Source organism: Oncorhynchus masou, chromosome 6 (assembly GCF_036934945.1).
Source record: "Oncorhynchus masou masou isolate Uvic2021 chromosome 6, UVic_Omas_1.1, whole genome shotgun sequence".
NCBI classification, from domain to species: domain Eukaryota; kingdom Metazoa; phylum Chordata; class Actinopteri; order Salmoniformes; family Salmonidae; genus Oncorhynchus; species Oncorhynchus masou.
Window position 1 is genome coordinate 47,303,314 of NC_088217.1, and position 20,365 is coordinate 47,323,678.

A 20,365-nucleotide genomic window follows, 5' to 3' on the forward strand; every position below is an offset into this window, starting at 1 on the left:
CTGAGGGGCAGCTCGGGACTGAGGGGCAGCTCGGGACTGAGGGGCAGCCCAGCCAGGCAGTTGAATCCGGCAGATCCTGGCTGGCTGGCAGAGTCTGGCAGAGTCTGGCAGAGTCTGGCAGAGTCTGGCAGAGTCTGGCAGAGTCTGGCAGAGTCTGGCAGAGTCTGGCTGCTCTGACTGTTCCATGCAGACAAACAGCTTTGGCAGCTCCATGCAGACAAACAGCTTTGGCAGCTCCATGCAGACTGGCAGCTCCATGCAGACTGGCAGCTCCATGCAGACTGGCAGCTCCATGCAGACTGGCAGCTCTGGCTGCTCCATGCAGACTGGCAGCTCTGGCTGTTCCATGCAGACTGGCTTCTCCATGCAGACTGGCAGCTCTGGCTGCTCCATGCAGACTGGCAGCTCTGGCTGCTCCATGCAGACTGGCAGCTCTGGCTGCTCCATGCAGAAACCTAAGTACAGCCTTTTTTAATTTTGTTTTTATAAAAAATAATTTATCTTCAATACCATTCATTCTTTACAACTCATAATTTACATACATACTCAAATAATGGTATTTTAATTAAACTAATTAAACTAAACATAAACCCCAAACAAAACCTCAGGGGAGCATCTTCCCTCCCCGTCACCCTACAAAATACCTTTCCCTATCTCCCCGTCCCTAATCTATCCTCTTACAAATCTAAATGACACCCAGCCCTAAACCCCCCTTCCACCTCGCCCGAGCAGCATGCTGCCCCCACTTCCTCTCCTCCCTCTTCATCCTCCCCCTCAAATCTCCTTCCACCCTCCTCACTATCCCTTCCACCCCCAGTCTCTCCCTGTCTTCACCATGTTCTGCCTTGCTTCCCACAGCCCCCGTTTAAAGAGACTCATGAGAATCCAGAGCAGAAACCTGTCCCTATCGGTCCTTCTCGCTCTCCCTACAACCCTCTCTAACCTGGCCCACGTCAATACAAAATCCCCCTTTACCAAACCTAACAACACCCGTGCTCTAGCCCATACTACTCCGGCAAAGGCACAGTCCCAAAAGACATGGCGCACAGTCTCCTCCCTGCCACAAGAGGATCTTGGACAGGTCTGGGATTGCACCAAACTATACCGGTACAAGATGGAACGTACCGGCAAACACTTATGAAGGCTCAACCAATTTAGGTCCTTGAGCCTGTTGTCCAGACCCCGCGCCTGCACTCCCTCCCAGACCACTTCCGAGATGCCCACTACAGGCGCCGGACTCCCTGCATTTCTGACCTCCTCGTACAGGTGCCTATGATCTAAACCTACTCGGGCAACTTCAACCTCAGGGTGCGCACGCAGCCACTTGGCCGCATGACCAAAGTGCCACGGCAGCTGTTCCGCCCGAGGACCCGTGTTAGACCACACCATTATGCTTCTCGCCTGATACGAGAAAAATACCCGCAGGAGGTAACCGGATGGGTGTATCACTGGCTGAGCAAGCTCCGTTAACAAGAAAGAAACAAAAATTGTGTCCAGCTTGAGGGGGAAATGTGGTACCCCCCTACCTCCCTCCCTGATGGGACAGATCATGCGTGCCCTGGCGACCCACTCGCACCTGCCACTCCACATAAACTGAAACACAAGCCTCACTAGAGGCCTCCTCAGACAAGCCGGCAATGGGTAGATGTATGCCAAATACAAAAGAGACGGCAACACATCCACCTTTAGGACCAGGACTTTGCCCATAAAAGAAAAATACCTAGCTTTCCACATTGCTAGCTTCCTCTGTACCACTGCGATACGCATGTTCCAGTTTAGTGTCGCTGAGCCGGAGGTCTCAAAATGGACCCCGAGAATCCTCAGGGCCCCCTCACAGAGAGAGAACCCCCCAGGCACATCCGTTCTACCGCGCCATCTTCCGAAAAACTTGACGGAAGACTTTGCATGGTTCAGAACTGCTCCCGACGCTCGGGTGAAATCCCCAAAGATGGCAAGGGACCTTTTCAGGCACGAGTCCTTGCACAACAGCAAGGAAGTGTCGTCGGCGTACTGCGTCATCTTAACACGCAGCCCACCACTTCCAGGGATCAGCAAACCTTCCACCCCTGTGTCTGCCCTAATGGCAGACCCCAGAGGCTCCATGTACAGAACGAAGAGGAGAGCCGAGAGTGGGCACCCCTGCCTGACCCCAGACGAGAGGTCAAAAATGTCACCCAAGTGACTATTTACACTAACTCGGCACCCCGCTCCGACATATAATGTACGAATCCATCCTATAAACTTCTCCCCAAATCCTAATCGAACTAACACTCTGAATAAAAAGGATCTATTCACGCGATCGAAGGCTTTCACCTGATCTAGCGCTGCTACCATAAAAGGCAGTCCTCTATCTTCAACCCAAGCGATGGAGTCCCTGATTAACTGTAGGTTCCATCTAATAGAGCGGCCCTCTACCCCGCACGTCTGATCCTCATGAACGACGTAGGGAAGGGCTGTGCGCAACCGGTCTGCTAAAACCTTTGCAAGTAGCTTGTAATCTACACACAGCATGGTCAACGGCCGCCAGTTGCCAAGGTCTGTTACTTCCCCCTTCTTATATAAAAGTGACAGCACACCAACAGCCATTGATCTCCCCGGGACCCCCGTCTCAAGGATGGCCTTCAAGACTTCGAGGACCACTGGTCCAAGTATACCCCAAAACTTGAGAGAAAACTTAACTGGCAGCCCATCCATCCCAGGCACCTTCCCTTTTCCCATCCTCCTAAGAGTGCTCTCAACCTCTTCTAGTGAGATCTGGGCCTCCATCACTTCTCTAATGTCCTCCGGCAACCGCCTGGACAAGTGTTCTAAAAACACATTTCCCTGCTCTACATCTATTTCCCTTTCCTTAAATAAACCTTGGAAATGATCAGTTGTCACCCTGACCATATCCTCTGGTTCTCTAACTATACTACCATTTTCTTCCCTAACACCATGCATTACCTTCCTACTCTGTCTTGCCCTAACCAACTTAAAGAACATAGCAGAACAAGTCTCATTATGTTCTAGAAAGCCACTATGCGCACGCTCCAGGAAAGCTTGAGCCTTCCGCTCCTGCAACTCCCTGAGCTGCGCCTTTAGGGTTGCGGATCTCTCCCAGTCAAACGACCCGCCGAGGTTGCCTGCCTCGTATTTGAGTTCAATTAACCTTTGGATACGATCCACCTCCCTCCTCTCCTCCCTTTTTTTCCTCTTGCAATACCCTATTATAAAAGCCCTAATCCTCACCTCAACTAATTCCCACCACTCTAACACCCCCTCGCACATGGACCGGAGGCCCTCAAGCCTCCAAAAGAAACCATAAAACCCGTCGACAAAAGCCTGCTCCTCCAGCACATCCTGATCTAGCTTCCCGTACCCCCTACCAAAGAGGCAGACTGGCGACCCCACCTGCTGGAACACCCTGTCGTGATCCGAAAAGAAAACAGGCAACAGCCGCCCAGACAACTTACCCAAAGACCTGGGTACAAAAATATAGTCGAGCCTCCGCTCAACCCCCCTGGAGTTGCGCCATGTAGGACCGTCCATTTTCGGAGTAGTGTGCAGACTACCATCTACCAGACCATGGCAAGCCATTAGCCTGGCAATGGCACCTGCACTGCTATCCCCCCCTCTTCCTAAATCTGTATTAAAATCCCCCCCTATCACTAATTTCCTATTTGTGACACACAGGGGCGTCAGACAGTCCACCATCTCCCTCCTGTCTGCCACCACCTGTGGCCCATACACCACCACTAATCTAAATTTACAATCCCTTATCGTGACATCCACCCCTATAACCCTCCCCTGCATTACCACAAAAGAATCCTCCACTTTTACCTCCCTGTGCCCACACAAAATCCCTACCCCTGATGAGTGCACCCCCCCAACACCCCAAACCGACTCCCCCTTGTCCCACTCCCTCTTAAACCTACTAACATCCCCTCCATCCCTCAGGTGAACCTCCTGTAAAAAACAAAAATCAAGCCCCACACCCTCCAAATAACTAAAAACCGCCCTCCTCTTAACAAAATCCCTTAAACCCCTTACATTTAAACTAGCAAAAGTAAAATTAGACTCAATGAAAAAATAAAAACATGTAATACACTCAAATTCTAAACCCAGACAGAAAAAAACAAAAACAGGAGACTCACCCGATGCTCCCCTGCTCCATATCTACCGGTGAGAACACCATCCGTAATCCCGACATCCCCCCCTCTTCCTCCATCACACCATCCCAGGATGCAGGAATAGTGTTTGGCTCCGGGGTGCCCTGCACCCTGGGTCTACCCACACAATCCTCCCCCTCCCCAGTGTTGCAGCTGGTTTGGAAAAAAATTGGGGAGGCTGAGTCCCCCCCAAAAAAACTCCCCACCTCCTCCTGTACCCAGTCCTGAGACTTGTTAGGTGTGTCCCCACCCAACAGAAGTTGAGGGCCTGGGGAAACCAGCAGCAACCCAGAGGTTTCTCCCACCCCCATCACTCTCTTGGCCATCCCCTCCCCCTCACTGTCTGCCAATCGCACCCTCCTCTTCATTCTCTTCTTTGGTGATGGCGGCAGTGGAGAGATACCACCCCCCCCGCCAGCTCCTCCACCATACCCCTCATCTCTTCCACCAGGGCACTTTCCCCCCAGTCCACTTGCTCCTCCACCGTCTCCTTCTCCACCACTCCTCCCTCGCTTTCTTCTCTTTCATGCTCCTCCACTCGGTTGCCTTCTTCCGCCGCTTTTCCTGGTTCTCCTACTCCCGTGCCTTCCGTTTCCTTCTCTCTTCCATCCGCCGCTTCTTGCTCCTCTTCCTTCCTTGTGGCCTTCCCCTCTGGACCTGTACTCTGGTCATGAGGCGTGCTTCCTTCCCCTCCTCTTCTTCCCCCATCCCCCGCTCCTGCTCCCCCCCAGCCGCAGATGCATATGACCTCTGACGGGCCAGGCACCCCCGCCACAGGTGTGCTGATGAGCCACACCCATGGCACGTCTTAGGCGTGTCACAATCCCTCGCTTCGTGATCCTCAGATGCACAAAATCTGCAGTTTCTTGTACTGCACGAGGCGAATATGTGACCGTAGGCCATACAGCAAATTGGGGGCTGACGTGCATAAAACAACGTCCCCCTGTCAGCCCCTAGGGAGAACATAGCAGGAGGATGGAGGTAGCCAGCATGTCCCTTTGGGTCCTCTCTGAGGAGGGCCTGGAAGCCTCTCCTCCCATTCCAAAACCCAAGGGAGTCTTTGAGGTGCCTTGCTGAGGAGACGTTATCCATGTATCTCCCCAGAAAAGCCCTCACCTCTTCGTCCTTAACGTAAGGGTTGTAAATGTTTACAGTTACAACCCTAAAGTTATTCTTCGCCAGTCTTGTTATTTCGTAGTGGCACATCGGCCTCTCACATCCCACTGCTCTTGCCCTCAGGATATCATCGTGTTTTTCCTCTGTATATAGTGCCACGTCGTATGCTCCCTCCGAGTTGCCTTGGAAACAAAACACGTCCTTCACCGTCAGCTTTAGAATCCCCATCAATATTATCCTTCCAAAAGATTCCCGTCCTAAAGGCTCCAACTCCTTTTCCTTCCAAGCAAACCGAATCGTGTTGGCCAGCCCAATCCCAGGGACCGACCGTGTTGATGTATTTAGCACCATCTCTGCAAGGAGAATGGCGCTCGTTCTCTTCTCTTCCAAAACAAGTAAAAAGAAAGGCTCGGTCACTTTGGTTTATCTGGTGAAACTACACAGAGACAGGAACAATCACCCACGAAATACACAGTGAAACCCAGGCTACCTAAATACGGTTCCCTATCAGAGACAACAAGAATCACCTGACTCTGATTGAGAACCGCCTCAGGCAGCCAAACCTAAACTAAACACACCCCTAATCAACCACAATCCCAATGCCTACAAAAAAAACAATGCGACAACACAGTAACATAAACCCATGTCACACCCTGGCCTGACCAACTAATTAACTAAAACACAAAATACTAAGACCAAGGCGTGACAGCAGTTAGAGGGCGAAAGAGAACATTTTAATTTCTGGCATACACAAAGGCATGTGTCATTACTGCAAGTCAATAGTTAAATTAGGAAAATTGCATGAAACACGAACAGCCTAAAATAAACAGATGAAACAGCAAGCAAACGAAATAGACAAGAAGGATTGTTCTTATAGACATTATCTGTGTTGTATCTTCATAATGTAAGATTTTGGATTGCTTGCTTCAAAGCTGTGCTGCAGTTATCCAGACTGCGAAGATCACATTGTTCCTGTGCGGCAAAAATATACACTTTTGATTGGTATCTAAACCTTTTTATAGCATGAGAACAACAAAGGTTTTATTAGGGCTTATCACTCGAGAGTCCTATTTTCTGTGTGGCTGTGACCAGTTAAATCTATGGTAGTGCTGTGGTGGTAAGTGGTGGCTAGTGCAGAATTAGGATAAGGGGTTCTTAGATGATTATCACAGCTTGACATCAATAAGGTTTTTTGTACCCATGGAGCTCAGCAAAGCTTCACCTGCATGGGCACAGTAGGAGCAGGAGAGGGCTGAACTGGGAGGGGACTGCGTCTCATAAATAAATAGCCTCATAAATCATCCAAATTCATAAATTGATACCAAATATTTGATATCAAATAAAGTTGGCCATTCTGCAATAAACTGAGACAGTTGACTTTTAAATACCATCAGATTTACCTCCACATGGAGAGTAGACTTGTTGTCCTTTCCCTCTCTCTGATAGTTGGTAGTAGGGTTGACCTCTGGAAATGTTCAGCTTGGGGCCTAGTGCAGAGCTGCATAATGCTCCATCATTGTGCTCCTTATTTTGGAGAGGAGGTTTAATGCTGAGGTTTAATGCTTTGTCAAAACCCAGCAATTTGAAAAAGGTCTTTGTTTCAACACAGTTCAGTAAGTATACCAACATCACTCTGGATTTCTGAGGACTCTCTCCCTGCCTCGATTTTAGGGGCTTTACACACAAGGGTATACGGCCAAGGATCCCAATGCAATGTGAAGTAATAATAACTAATAATGTGAAAGTTAAAGGGATACTTCAGCATTTTGGCAATGAGCTGCATAAACCCACAGAGCTGGTTTATTATAGCCTGGAATGGGACTATGAGATCTCTCAGCTTAACTTGTTATGACAGTGGAAGTCTGTTAAACAAGGGAGGTCTGATACTGTACATCCTGCTGTAGGGTCAAGAGGTGCAGAATGCATCAATGTGTCATATCAAGTCCAGCAATGAATAGCACAAAACCAAAAATAAAAACTACAACAAATAGTAATGAATGAATTGCCTTTTGTATTCATTTGTTGTGGTTTACATTTTTGGTTTTGTGCTATAATGATATGACGCATTGATGCATTCTGCACCTCCTGACCCCATAGCAGGATGTACAGTATCAGACCTCTCTTGTTTAATGGACTTCCACTGTCATAAGTTTAGCTGAGAGATCTCATAGTCTCATGCCAGGCTATGATAAACCAGCTCTGTTGGTTTATGCAGCTGTACACATAAACTTCATTGTTCATCATTTAGGCAAGTGCATTTTCTTAATCCCTTAATTTCTTAAATTGGACAATGTTTCCCATTCTGGGTAGAGAAGGGTTACATTCTTGTTAACGTCTCTTGCCATAGGCTCAGTACCACACAGCACAAGTAGAAGATGCCTCTTTGTCTGTGGCCCCTCTTCTTAGCTGAGCAGCCCATGGCATCACAGCGGCTCCTATGCCTGAAATGTCAGAGGCTTGTATCTATGGGCTGGGAGGCTAGAAAGCAAAAACCACTGCCTTGAGGCTACGATGGAATCCAGAGCATATCGGTCACTTAAACACACAAAGTCTCTCTTGTTTTCAAGGAAGAGCTGTGTTTTCACTGATATGCATTCAGTGTTTTGTTTATTCTCAACAGCTTCCACTCTCTCTCCCACTCTGTTGAACACATCATACCTTCTTGACACTTACCAGCTGGCATATTCTGAGAAGCATATGATTTTTAGAGCTTGGTGAGAGCAGGATTGTCCTATGGTTATTTTGCATACAACCTTCCCACAACATTCTGGGAATGGTGCAGAATAGTTGCTTCCCAACGGGCACAGACATCAATTCAACATGCATTCCACATTGGTTCCACATAATTTCTTTGAAATGACGTAGAAGCAACATTGATTCAACCAGTGTGTGCCCAGTGGGTTGGCTTTGGAATATTCTCAGCACATTTAAGGAACCTGACAAAAACATGTATTTTCTTGGTATTTCATTACTTTAACATAACATTTTCTAAAAGTTCAAATATGGTTACTATTCATTTCAATGTTGGTAATGTTCTAGGAACGTTCTCCAACTGGTTTGACACATGGGAATGTTGTCAAATAGTTCATAGAACGTTAAGAAACAACGGTCTTCTGTGGGAATTTCAGTACTTCAGCATAACGTTTCTTACATGTTTCCTCATTGTTCTATTTAAAATCATGTTCTCAAATTGTTCCCAAACGTGAAGAAATCTCCATAAAAACCTCAAGAATACTTTAGTAATGTTCAGAATATGTTTTAAGAATGTTATTTAAAAACATATACATTCCGTTCTCAGAAACAACAAAACTCTCTCTATCCTCTATCTTGTTAAGTGTATTCAGGTGTGCTGGACGCGCCCACTAATTGGTCACACCTGATCTTAATGTGTGCTTTTTTTCCTTTGAAATAGTCTGTTTGAGAACTTAAATCCGTTTTAACAAATTTATATCAGCATGTTAAATGTGCAACCAGAGGGAAAAAAAACTGGACCACCTATACTCCACACACAGAGATTCATACAAAGCTCTCTCTTGCCCTCCATTTGGACAATCTGACCATAATTATATCCTCCTGATTCCTGCTTACAAGCAAAAATGAAAGCAGGAAGCACCAGTGAATAAATCAATAAAAAAGTGGTCAAATGATGCAGATGCTAAGTTACAGGACTGTTTTGCTAGTACAGATTGGAATATGTTCCCGGGATTCCTCCGATGGCATTGTGTACACCACATCAGTCATTGGCTTCATCAGTAAGTGCATCGATGACGTCATCCCCACAGTGACCGTACGTACATATCCCAACCAGAAGCCATGGATTACAGGCAACATCTGCACTGAGCTAAAGGCTAGAGCTGCCGCTTTCAAGGAGTGGGATTATAACCCTGAAGCTTGCAAGAAATCCCACTATGCCCTCTGACGAACCATCAAACAGGCAAAGCGTCAATACAGGACTAAGATCGAATCGTACTACACCAGCTCTGATGCTCGTCAGATTTGACAGGGCTTGCAAACCATTACAGACTACAAAGAGAAGCACAGCTGAGAGCTGCCCAGTGACACGAGCCTACCAGACGAGGAAAAGTACTTCTATGCTCTCTTTGAGGCAAATAACACTAAAACATGCATGAGAGCACCAGCTGTTCTGGAAGACTGTGTGATCACGCTCTCCGCAGCCGATGTGAGTAAGACCTTGAAACAGATCAACATTCACAAGGTCGCAGGGCCAGACAGATTACTAGGACATGAACTATGAGCATGCGCTGACCAATGGACAAGTGTCTTCACTGACATTTTCAACCTCTGCCTGTCCAAGTCTGTAATACCAGCATGTTTTAAGCTGACCACCATAGTACCTGTGCCCAACAACACTAAGGTAATCTGCCTAAACGACTCCCGAGCTGTAGCACTCACGTCTGTAGCCATGAAGTGCTTCGAAAGGCTGGTCATGGCTCACATCAACATCCCAGAAACACTAGACCCACTCCAATTTGCATACCGCCCCAACAGATCCACAGATGATGCAATCTCTATGGCATTCCACACAGCCCTTTCCCATCTGGACAAAAGTAACTTATGTGAGAATGCTATTCATTGACTACAGCTCAGCGTTAAACACCATAGTGCCCTCAAAGCTAATCAATAAGCTAAGGACCCTGGGACTAAACACCTACCTCTGCAACTGGATCCTGGACTTCTTGACGGGCCGCCCCCCTGGTGGTAAGGGTAGGTAACAACACATCCGCCACGCTGATCCTCAACACAGGGTCCCCTCAGGGGTGTGTGCTCAGTCCCCTCCTGTACTCCCTGTTCACTCATGACTGCATGGCCAGGCACGATTCCAACATCATTAAGTTTGTCGATGACACAACAGTGTCAGGCCTGATCATTGACAACAACGAGACAGCCTATAGGGAGGAGGTCAGAGACCTGGCCGTGTGGTGCCAGGACAACAACCTCTCCCTCAATGTGATCGAGACAAGGGAGATGATTGTGGACTACAGGAAAATGAGGACCGAGCATGCCCCCATTCCCATCGACGTGGCTGCAGTGGAGTATGATGAGCGCTTCAACTTCCTTGGTGTCCACATCACCAACAAACTAACATGGTCCAAGTACACTAAGACAGTCATGAAGAGGGCACGACAAAACCTATTCACCCTCAGGAGACTTGGCATGGGTCCTCAGATCCTCAAAAGTTTCTACAGCTGCACCATCACTGCCTAGTATGGCAACTGCTTGGCCTCCGACCGCAAGGCACTACAGGGGGTAGTGCGAATGGCAAAGTACATCACTAGGGCCAAGCTTCCTGCCATCTGGGACGTCTACACCAGGTGGTGTCAGAGTAAGGGAATACCCCCCTGAAATGGACAAAAATGAATGGGAAAACATTGGCATAGTACAAACCATGTACACGATGGACAATACCACCCAAATCGGCGTTGATTCATGCAAAATGTTTTTGCAATTGCCAGTTGTAACACTTCAAAAATCCAACAGGTGGCGTGTGCACTCCACTGTGGTTTTTCATATAGGAAATGGACCCCAAGTCAACATCCAAAAGCCAAATTTTGAAAAAATTAATTTTTGGTCAAAAATTTATCACCCCTTAAAGTGCTTTCTGGACCGTTTTTCGAAATTCTTTCGCTTTTTTTTGTCAATTACACATGTGTAAGAACTGTATGAATATACTTTTGTCCAATTTTATTATCATAAAAAAAAAATTATTACTTGCGCGTAAGGCACATGTTTTGTCCATTTGCAATATGATTTCATAGGAAGTCAAAAGTCAAAAGTCAAAAATTGCAAAATTTCATAAACTTCACACACCCCTAAAAAAGTGCTTTCTTGACCGTTTTTCGAAATTCTTTCGAATTTTGTGTCAATTACACACGTATAAGAACTGTATCAACATACTTTAGTCATATTTTATTATCTTTTTTTTTACTTGTGCATAAGGCATATGTTTTGTGGGGGCCAAATGTCATAAGAAATTTGACATGCTCAAAAATCCTGCAGAAATGCAAAATTGACTGGCCTGATGAACTCGGGATGGCCGGGCAGTGATTGTTGTTCCTTTCCATCACTCGTGGTATTGATTTCATCATGTCCATTTGTTTGTTTTCTCACTCTTGCAAAGTCACTGTGCATTTGCAATATGGTTAACTGGGCATTCACCATGACAAATTTGTCATGCTATAAAAATCGTGCAGGAATGCCAAATTGACTGGCCCGATGAACTCGGGATGGCCGGGCAGTGATTCTGGTACCTCTCCATCGCTCGTTAGGGTTGATTTCAGAATGTCACTTTTGGTGATGGTACCTCACCGTTATAACATATTGCAAATGGACAAGAGTCAACAGCAAGTCACCGTCCATCAGTCAATTTGATATCATTCTGACACCAAACTGATACAAACTGACACCAAACCCACTTTTCCCAACTTGTTTAGTAGCCAAGTATCACATACTTCAGAGCTGGCCCAAAATTCACAACGCCTTCGGTTCAAACCATAAAAAAAACATAAAACATGTAGTTACGTTCTAGCTGCGGGTCCATTTCTTGTGTTATGTGTAGGCCTGGCTGAGGCGACCCCGAATCCCAAGTTTCAGCTCGATAGGTCATTTGGTGTCCGAGTAAAACCCTAATTGGTGCTGAAAATCCACTTTTTTCAATTACTTGCTACGGGGTCCTTGAATGAGCTATCGGACAGAAACGTTGGGGTCTGTCTCTATGGGCCGAGCCGGTTTCAATGCACCTAGTCTTGTGTCTCTGAGACTTTTCTAAATGTCGCCATTTTCGTAATGGTCAAAATGAATTGAAGTCATTGCAAATGTACGAGGCTGTTTCTCGGTCCGAGAACCTTCTAGAGCCACCTAACTCACCACACACTATCGACCTGAGGTCTAGAACAAGTTTCTAAAGTTTTGGAACTTTAGGTCTGACGGTTCTTTTTTAGCTCGAACAAAGCTAACTATTGGAGGCAGTGTCAGTCTCTACGCACCCCAATACGTCCCTCCTTCCAAGTTGTGTATCTGTGTGATTTAGTTTTTCTTTGAATTTTTATGGGAAAAATGACTGATTTACAGTTCATGGGGGTTGCCTAATCACACATATGAAGTTTTGGACAGATCTGATTTTTTTAACCCTTCCAAACAGCCCCTGAGACACCAATTATGGCACTTCCGGTTGGCACAGGAAGCTATAAGTCAACACATATCCTCATTGGGGTATGCTTTTACAGAATCCTGAGTTTTAAGTCTTTACGTTAAGAATTGACTGATTTACACAGGGTTCAATGCACTATGTCTATCAAATTGCAGGCAGGGTATGGATATACACTTTTAGGGTGATTTTAAGCACTTCCGGTTGGTCCAGGAAGCTTAGAATCGACACAGGTAGACCTCATAGAGTCCTGATGGACTGTCATCAAAGACAGGTTCATAAGGCATTCATAACCCACATAGGCCTCAGGTTGAATTTAGAGGAGCAGGCAATGTATTCCTATGGGAAGAGAAGTCAATGCAGTTTGATGTAAACACCTTCTTTTAACTGTGAAGGGTTAATGCCACACGGTCAAGGTTAGGCTTGCATAGATCGGGAGGACCTTAGGAACATTCCTGTGTTTGAATTGTCCTTCTAAACCTAACGGTTCCGTCGCTGTCACCCAAAATCAAATGACATTGTGGTGCAGGCTTCATTTTGGGCCTACTTTTCTTATGGTCGCTGCACTTAGACCGAGCGAGCTACGGTCAAGCGGAATATCTCGTTGAACTCGGCACGGCCTTGGGATTATGTTTATGCCATTGCCTGCTCTCTGTGTCTTTAAGCACCACGCTTTGTCACTCCATCCTTGCTGTGTGTGTGTGAGAGCCTTTCTTTTGGGAGAAATGACTGATTTTACAGTTCAGGAGGGTTGCCTAATCACACATATGAAGTTTTGAAAAGATCTGACCTTTTTAACCCTTGGAAACAGCCACTATGACACATTTAAGGCACTTCCTGTTGGCACAGGAAGCTATAAATAAACCCATATCCTGATTGGGGTATGCCTTTACAGAATCCTGAGTTTTAAGTCTTTACGTTAAGAACTGAGTTATTTACGGAGGGTTTAGTGAGTGTGTGTTATTTCAGAAAATCATAGAAAATCACAGAAATCTCGCAGAGCTCCGCAGCACACTTTAAAAATATTCGTATGAACACCCTGCAACTGGATCTGTAACTGTTGAAAAAAAAAAACTATATTTGAACATCACCAATCTGTCATTGTGCGATTTCTCTTAATTGACGATAGATAAATGGTTGATTTCTTTTTTTTATTATTCACACCGGAGGCTCCTTGATTTTGACGTGAAGTGAAAAAATAATTTCTCTATTTTCATTTTGGACCTTTAATCCCAGAAAAATGGCCATAACTCAAAAACCGTTGAGGCCTAGACGCCATCTTGTTTGGGGCCACCTGCCCATTATGCCAAGCCTATGCTCACCAAGTTTCAGCTTCGAAATATTTTCAGTTTTCGAGATAAGGCCCGTCGTGATTCGTGATGTTTTGTCAAATTGCAATTTGATTGCTTATGCCCTCTTGTGGGATTTTCCGGGATAGCGGAGAAATGACCAAAATTTGATTATTTTATAAAACGAAAACCGAATGTCCGACAAAGTTCATTTGATGACTTCCCGGTAGGTCTGGCCCTGCCGCTCGGCCCGACGCCGTCCCCGAATTTTACAAATGGTTTCGGACGTCTAGTAAGGGATGGTACATTTGCAATATGGACTTTCTCACTAACCATACAGAAAATGTTGAAATGTTCCCTTAATGTATGGAAGGCCCTAAATTGTCAAAGACTCCAGCCACCCTAGTCATAGACTGTTCTCTATGCCACCGCACGGCAAGCAGTATCGGAGCGCCAAGTCTAGGTCCAAAAGGCTTCTAAACAGCTTCTACTCCCAAGCCATAAGACTCCTGAACACTAATGAAATGGCTACCCAGACTATTTCCAAAATAAGCTACACTGCGGCAGTGTTATTCAAGTCTTATTGAAACATTCAGTGACAGTTTTAAGGAAGTTAATCAAAAACCTGCAAATAACCATCCTTCCATTCGCAGAGCTTTGATTAAACCTCCAATGAAAACCTTCAAGGAACAAGAGTAGAACATTCTCAGAACCTTCTTGCAACCTAAAAATAGTGTTCCCAGAACAGGCAAAATGTTCCCTTCTGTTTTCAGAGCATTTAAAAAAAACTTTCAGTTTTACCTGTCAGTACTATGGCTTCTTTCTCGCAACCAATGATAAACCAAAAACATATGTTCACACAACTTCCAAGGAACCAAATGTGCTTGCTGGGTTATCTTAACCCTGCATTTAAGATATCACAGTCCAAGGGAAGAAGGGGTCAATAAGAGTATACGTCCCATCTGTGAAATGTTCTAAAGGCACAATATCTAAGATTTTTTTCTGTTGAAGATGTATACGCATTGATTTTTGAATTATGTAACTTATACGTACGTGCCTTTATGAGCTTAGTACCTGGTTGTCGAATATCTCATTCCAAAATCATGGGCATTAATATGGAGTTGGTCCCCCTTTGCTGCTATAACAGTCTCCACTTTTCTGGGAAGGTTGGTTACATTTAGCAACAAGACAAGAGCAGTAGTGAGGTCATGCACTGACATTGGGCGATTAGGCCTGGCTCGTAGTCGGAGTTTCAATTCATCCCAAAGGTGTTCGATGGGGTTGAGGTCAGGGCTTTGTGCAGAGCAGTCAAGGTCAATTGTTCCTCCTCCACCAAACTTTACAGTTGCCACTGCATTCGAGCAGGTAGCATTCTACTGGTGTCCGCCAAACCCAGATTTGTCCGTCAGACTACCAGATGGTAAAGCGTGATCCATTACTCCAGAGAACGTGTTTCCATTGCTCCAGAGTCCAATGGTGACAAGCTTTACACCACTCCAGCCAATGCTTAGCATTGTGCATGGTGATCTTAGGCTTGTGTGCGGCTGCTCGGTCATGGGAATCCATTTCATGAAGCTTCTGACAAACAGTTATTTTACTGACAGTGCTTCCAGAGGCAGTTTGGAACTCAGCAGTGAGTGTTGCAACTGAGGACAGACGATTTGTACGTGCTACACGCTTCAGCAATCTGCTGTCCTGTTCTGTGAGCTAGTGTGGCTTACCACTTCACGGCTGAGCCGTTGTTGCTCCTAGATGGTTCCACTTCACAATAACATAAATTACAGCTGATCAGGGCAGCTCTAGCGGGGCAGAAATTTGACTAACTGACATGTTGGAAAACTGGCATCTTATGACATTACCACATTGAAAGTTACTGAGCTCTTCAGTAAGGCCATTCTACTGCCAATGTTTGGCTATGGTGACTGCATGGCTGTGGCTTTATACACCTGTCAGCAACAGGTGTGGCTGAAATAGCCGAATCCACTAATTTGTCAATTTAGTGTACTTTGATTGTTTGTTTTTTCCAACAACAGTATAACATGACCATTCTTCCGATCACAAGTGACAGACCATTCCTTTAACATAGATATGAATTTGGCTATAGAATTTTAACTGTTTTGTCTATAAACTATTATGACCCTATTCCTGAAAGCTATGACACTCTGGAATATGGATTAGCCTTCTGTTCCCCACTATGATGATCGCAGGCCGCGTTAGAAGGGAGTGTCACAAAAAAGACTAACATGCCTTCAGGTCTCAGGCAAGGTTACTCATCACATGCATGTATCACCAAACCAACTCTGTCGCACTCTCATTAAATGGGGTGCACAGTTCCTTCTGCTAAACACTAACCCAGGTCTCCTGTGTGCCAGAATATGCAACTTTTCAGATCAAAGACAAGTTACTCATCGCACAAGCATGGTCACGGTACCACCTGTGTTACACTTCAGCCCCCGTTGACCTCCTCCTTGAAGAACCCCATCCAAGTCACATGACCAATGCCTAGGCTTTAGCTCAACAGGCTAACACAGTCTTAACCCAGTCAGACACATGTTAACATTATAATGACTACCCTTGCTGGAGACTTGAAACTAACACGTCTAACACAAAGTAGCACATCAAACTAATGCGTCTTCAGGCCTCAGACAAGGTTCTCATCACAAACTACGCTCTTGATGGGTAACCTTGCTGGATCTTGAAGAATTGTATTAGTGTCACAGATGGAGATCTGTGAAACTCACTCCTCAGCCTGAAGTGTAGCCCCTTGCGCAATTAAAGAAGACATTTTTAATAGGATGATGGGTTGGAATGCTTCAGGAGGGCAGTCACGTGTGTTTCAAGACAGAAGTCCCGAGTTTGAGTCTAGGTATGAGCTGAATCAGGGGAAGCAGTACTCTCTATGCAGGCAGCGTGATATCCTTTACAATGGTGCCACTGGACTCGGATCTACAGTTGCGCTAGTTCAACAACTGGGGTTGCTGTGGAGTGAGTTTAGGAGATGAATGTAGCAGATGGGGATCTGTGAAACTCACTCATTAGCCTGAAGTATCACTCCTTGATCAATTGAAGAAGGCCTTTTTCAATAGCACGTTGGGTTGGAACACTTCAGGAGGGTGGTCACGTGTATTTGCGAGGCAGTGGTCCTGAGTTTGAGTCTTGGTATGAGCTGAATCATTGGCAAATGGTACTCTTTAATCTTGACGCTACCCATCCCGTTATCGGGATCATTTTCGTCAGCAACCGCTGAATAGCATAGCGCCACAGTCAAATACTATTACAAAAAATATTAATATTCATGAAATCACAAGTGCACTATTGCCAAAAACAGGTTAGCCTTTTGTTAATCCACCTGTCGTCTCAGATTTTGAGAAATTATGCTTTACAGCGAAAGCAATCCAAGCGTTTGTGTAAGTTTATCGATAGCATAACAAAACATTATGTACACTAAGCATTAAGTAGCTAGGTCACAAATCAGAAAAGCAATCAAATTAATCGTTTACCTTTGATCTTCAGATGTTTTCACTCACGAGACTACCAGTTACACAAATGTTCCTTTTGTTCCAAAAAGATTATTTTTATACCCAAAATACCTCCGTTTGTTTATCGCGTTATGTTCAGAAATCCACAGGAAAGAGCTGTCACCACAACGCAGACAAAAATTCCAAATAATATCCATAATGTCCACAGAAACATGTCAAACGTTTTTTATAATCAATCCTCAGGTTGTTTTTAAAATATATATTCCATAATATATCAACCGGGTGTGTAGGTTTGTCAATAACACCGGGAGAAACAATGGCCGCTTTACTGTAGCACAAAACTCACTCTGAGAACCCCCACCTATCCACTTACGCAATGTGATCTTTCACACTCATTTTTCAAAATAAAAGCCTGAAATTATGTCTAAGAACTGTTGACACCTTAGGGAAGCCATGGAGAAAGGAATCTGGTTGATATCCCTTTAAATGGAGGATAGGCATGCATAGGAACAGAGAGGTTTCAAAATAAGAGGCACTTCCTGATTGGATTTTCCTCGGGTTTTCGCCTGCAATTCTTCAGTTCTGTTATACTCACAGACAATATTATTACAGGTTTTGGAAACTGTAGAGTGTTTTCTATCCTAATCTGACAATTATATGCATATTCTAGTTTCTGGGGCTGAGAAATATATGCAGTCTTAAATGGGTACGTTTTTTTTAGCCAAAAACGAAAATACTGCCCCCTACACACAAGGTTAAGCAAGCAACGTGTCGTCCTTTACATTAACTTCATGAACTTACGTTCTTTACCATTCGGCCATCAGATTTGCCACCATTGCTCCTCATAGGACATATTACTGCACTCTATACTCCTCTGTAAACTGGTCATCTCTGTATACCGTCGCAAGACCCACTAGTTGATGCTTATTTATAAAACCCTCTTAGGCCTCACTCCCCCCTATCTGAGATATCTACTGCAGCCCTCATCCTCCAAATACAACACCTGTTCTGCCAGTCACATTCTGTTAAAGGTCCCCACAGGATACACATCCCTGAGTTGCTCCTGTTTTCAGTTCACTGCAGCTAGCGACTGGAATGAGCTGCAACAAACACTCAAACTGAACAGTTTTTTTCTCAATCTCTTCATTCAAAAACTCAATCACGGACGCTCTTACTGACAGTTGTGGCTGCTTTGTGTGATGTATTGTTGCCTCTATCTTCTTGCCCTTTGTGCTGCTGACTGTGCCCAATAATGTTTGTACCATGTTTTGTGCTGCTACCATGCAGTGTTGTCAAGGGTTGCTGCCTTGCTATGTTGTTGTCTTAGGTCTAGCTTTACGTAGTGTTGTCTCTCTTGTCGTAATGTGTGTTTAGTCCTATATTTATATATTTTTAATCCCAGGCCCCCATCCCTACAGGAGGCCTTTTGCCTTTTGATAGGCCGTCATTGTGCACAAGAATTTGTTCTAAACTTACTTGCCTAGTTAAATAAAGGTTAAATAAAAAATACAATAAATAAAAAAACTTATCCCTATACGCTTTAGCTAAGTTGGCTAGCAGGATGATATGGACAAAAATCCATATCGCAATAAATTGCCTGAATTGATGCAATAACAATAAGACAATATGTTTAGAACAATGTTTAATCTGCACCACAGTCTTTTTTTTAGCTGTCCTTTAAACTACTACTACTAGTTTGATGGTTAAAGCCATCAATTGTCCCATTAACAAACAGCCATATTAGCAAACTTATTTAATTTCAAACTTGACATTTCTCTGGTGTAGGCTACTTATTGCAATGAACGATATCAGCAAAATGCCTGCGATAAGTTTGATTTGATTTATTAGGATCCCCAATTAGCCGACGCCAATGGCGACAGCTAATCTTACTGGGGTCTGGCACGTAACTAAAAAGATATTACAGACAAAATACTTTATAATTTACATACGTTTAACCCCCACGGGACAGTTGAGCTAATGTGCGCTAATGTGATTAGCATGAGGTTGTAAGTAACAAGAACATTTCCCAGGACATAGACATATCTGATATGGGCAGAAAGCTTACATTCTTGTTAATCTAACTGCACTGTCCAATTTACAGTAGGTATTACAGTTAAATAATACCATGCTATTGTTTGAGGAGAGTGCAAAGTTGTGAACTTGAAAATGTATCAATAATCCAATTAGGCACATTTGGGCAGATTTTATACAACATTTTGAACATAAATGCAGTGGTTCATTGCATCACTCAAAAATGTTGCACATACATTGCTACATTGCTACATTGCCATCTAGTGGCCAATCCCTAAATTGCGCCTAAACTGGAATAATACATTGTGGCCTTTCTCTTGCATTTCAAACAGGATGATATTCTACCAGATCTAATGTTTTTTATTCTCCAACATGAATTTCACATTTCCACGAACTTCAAAGTGTTTCCTTTCAAATGGTATCAAGAATATATATATCCTTGCTTCAGGTCCTGAGCTACAGGCATTTAGATTTGGGTATGTAATTTTAGGCATCTATCAGTTGCGCAGATATGTCAGTACATACACACAACCAGTAGGTCACATGGGGGAGAGGAGTTGTGCTGTGAGGTGTTGCTTTATTTGTTTTTTGAAACCAGGTTTGCTGTTCACTTGCGCTGTATAAGATGGAAGGAGTTCCATGCACTCATGGCTCTGTATAATACTGTATGTTTCCTTGAATTTGTTCTGGATCTGGGGACTGTTAAAATACCCATAGTGGCATATCTGGTGGGATAAGTGTGTGTGTCAGTGCTGTGTGCAAGTTGACTATACAAACTATTTGGAATTTCCAACACATTAATATTTCTTATAAAAACAAGAAGTGACGCAGTCAGTATTTCCTCAACTCTTAGTCAAGAGAGACTGGCATGCATAGTATTAATATTAGCCCTCTGACTACAATGAAGAGCAAGACGTGCAGCTCTGTTCTGGGCCAGCTGCAGCATAACTAGGTATTTTTTGCAGAACTTGACCATATGACTGGACAATAATAAAGCTAAGAATAAACTAGAGTGTGCTGGACTTGCTTTGTGGAGTGTGGTGTCAAAAAAGCATAGCATCTCTTTAATACAGACATTCCTCTCCCTATCTTTGCAACTATTGAATGTTGATGACCAGGTGGAGAATCGCATCTCTG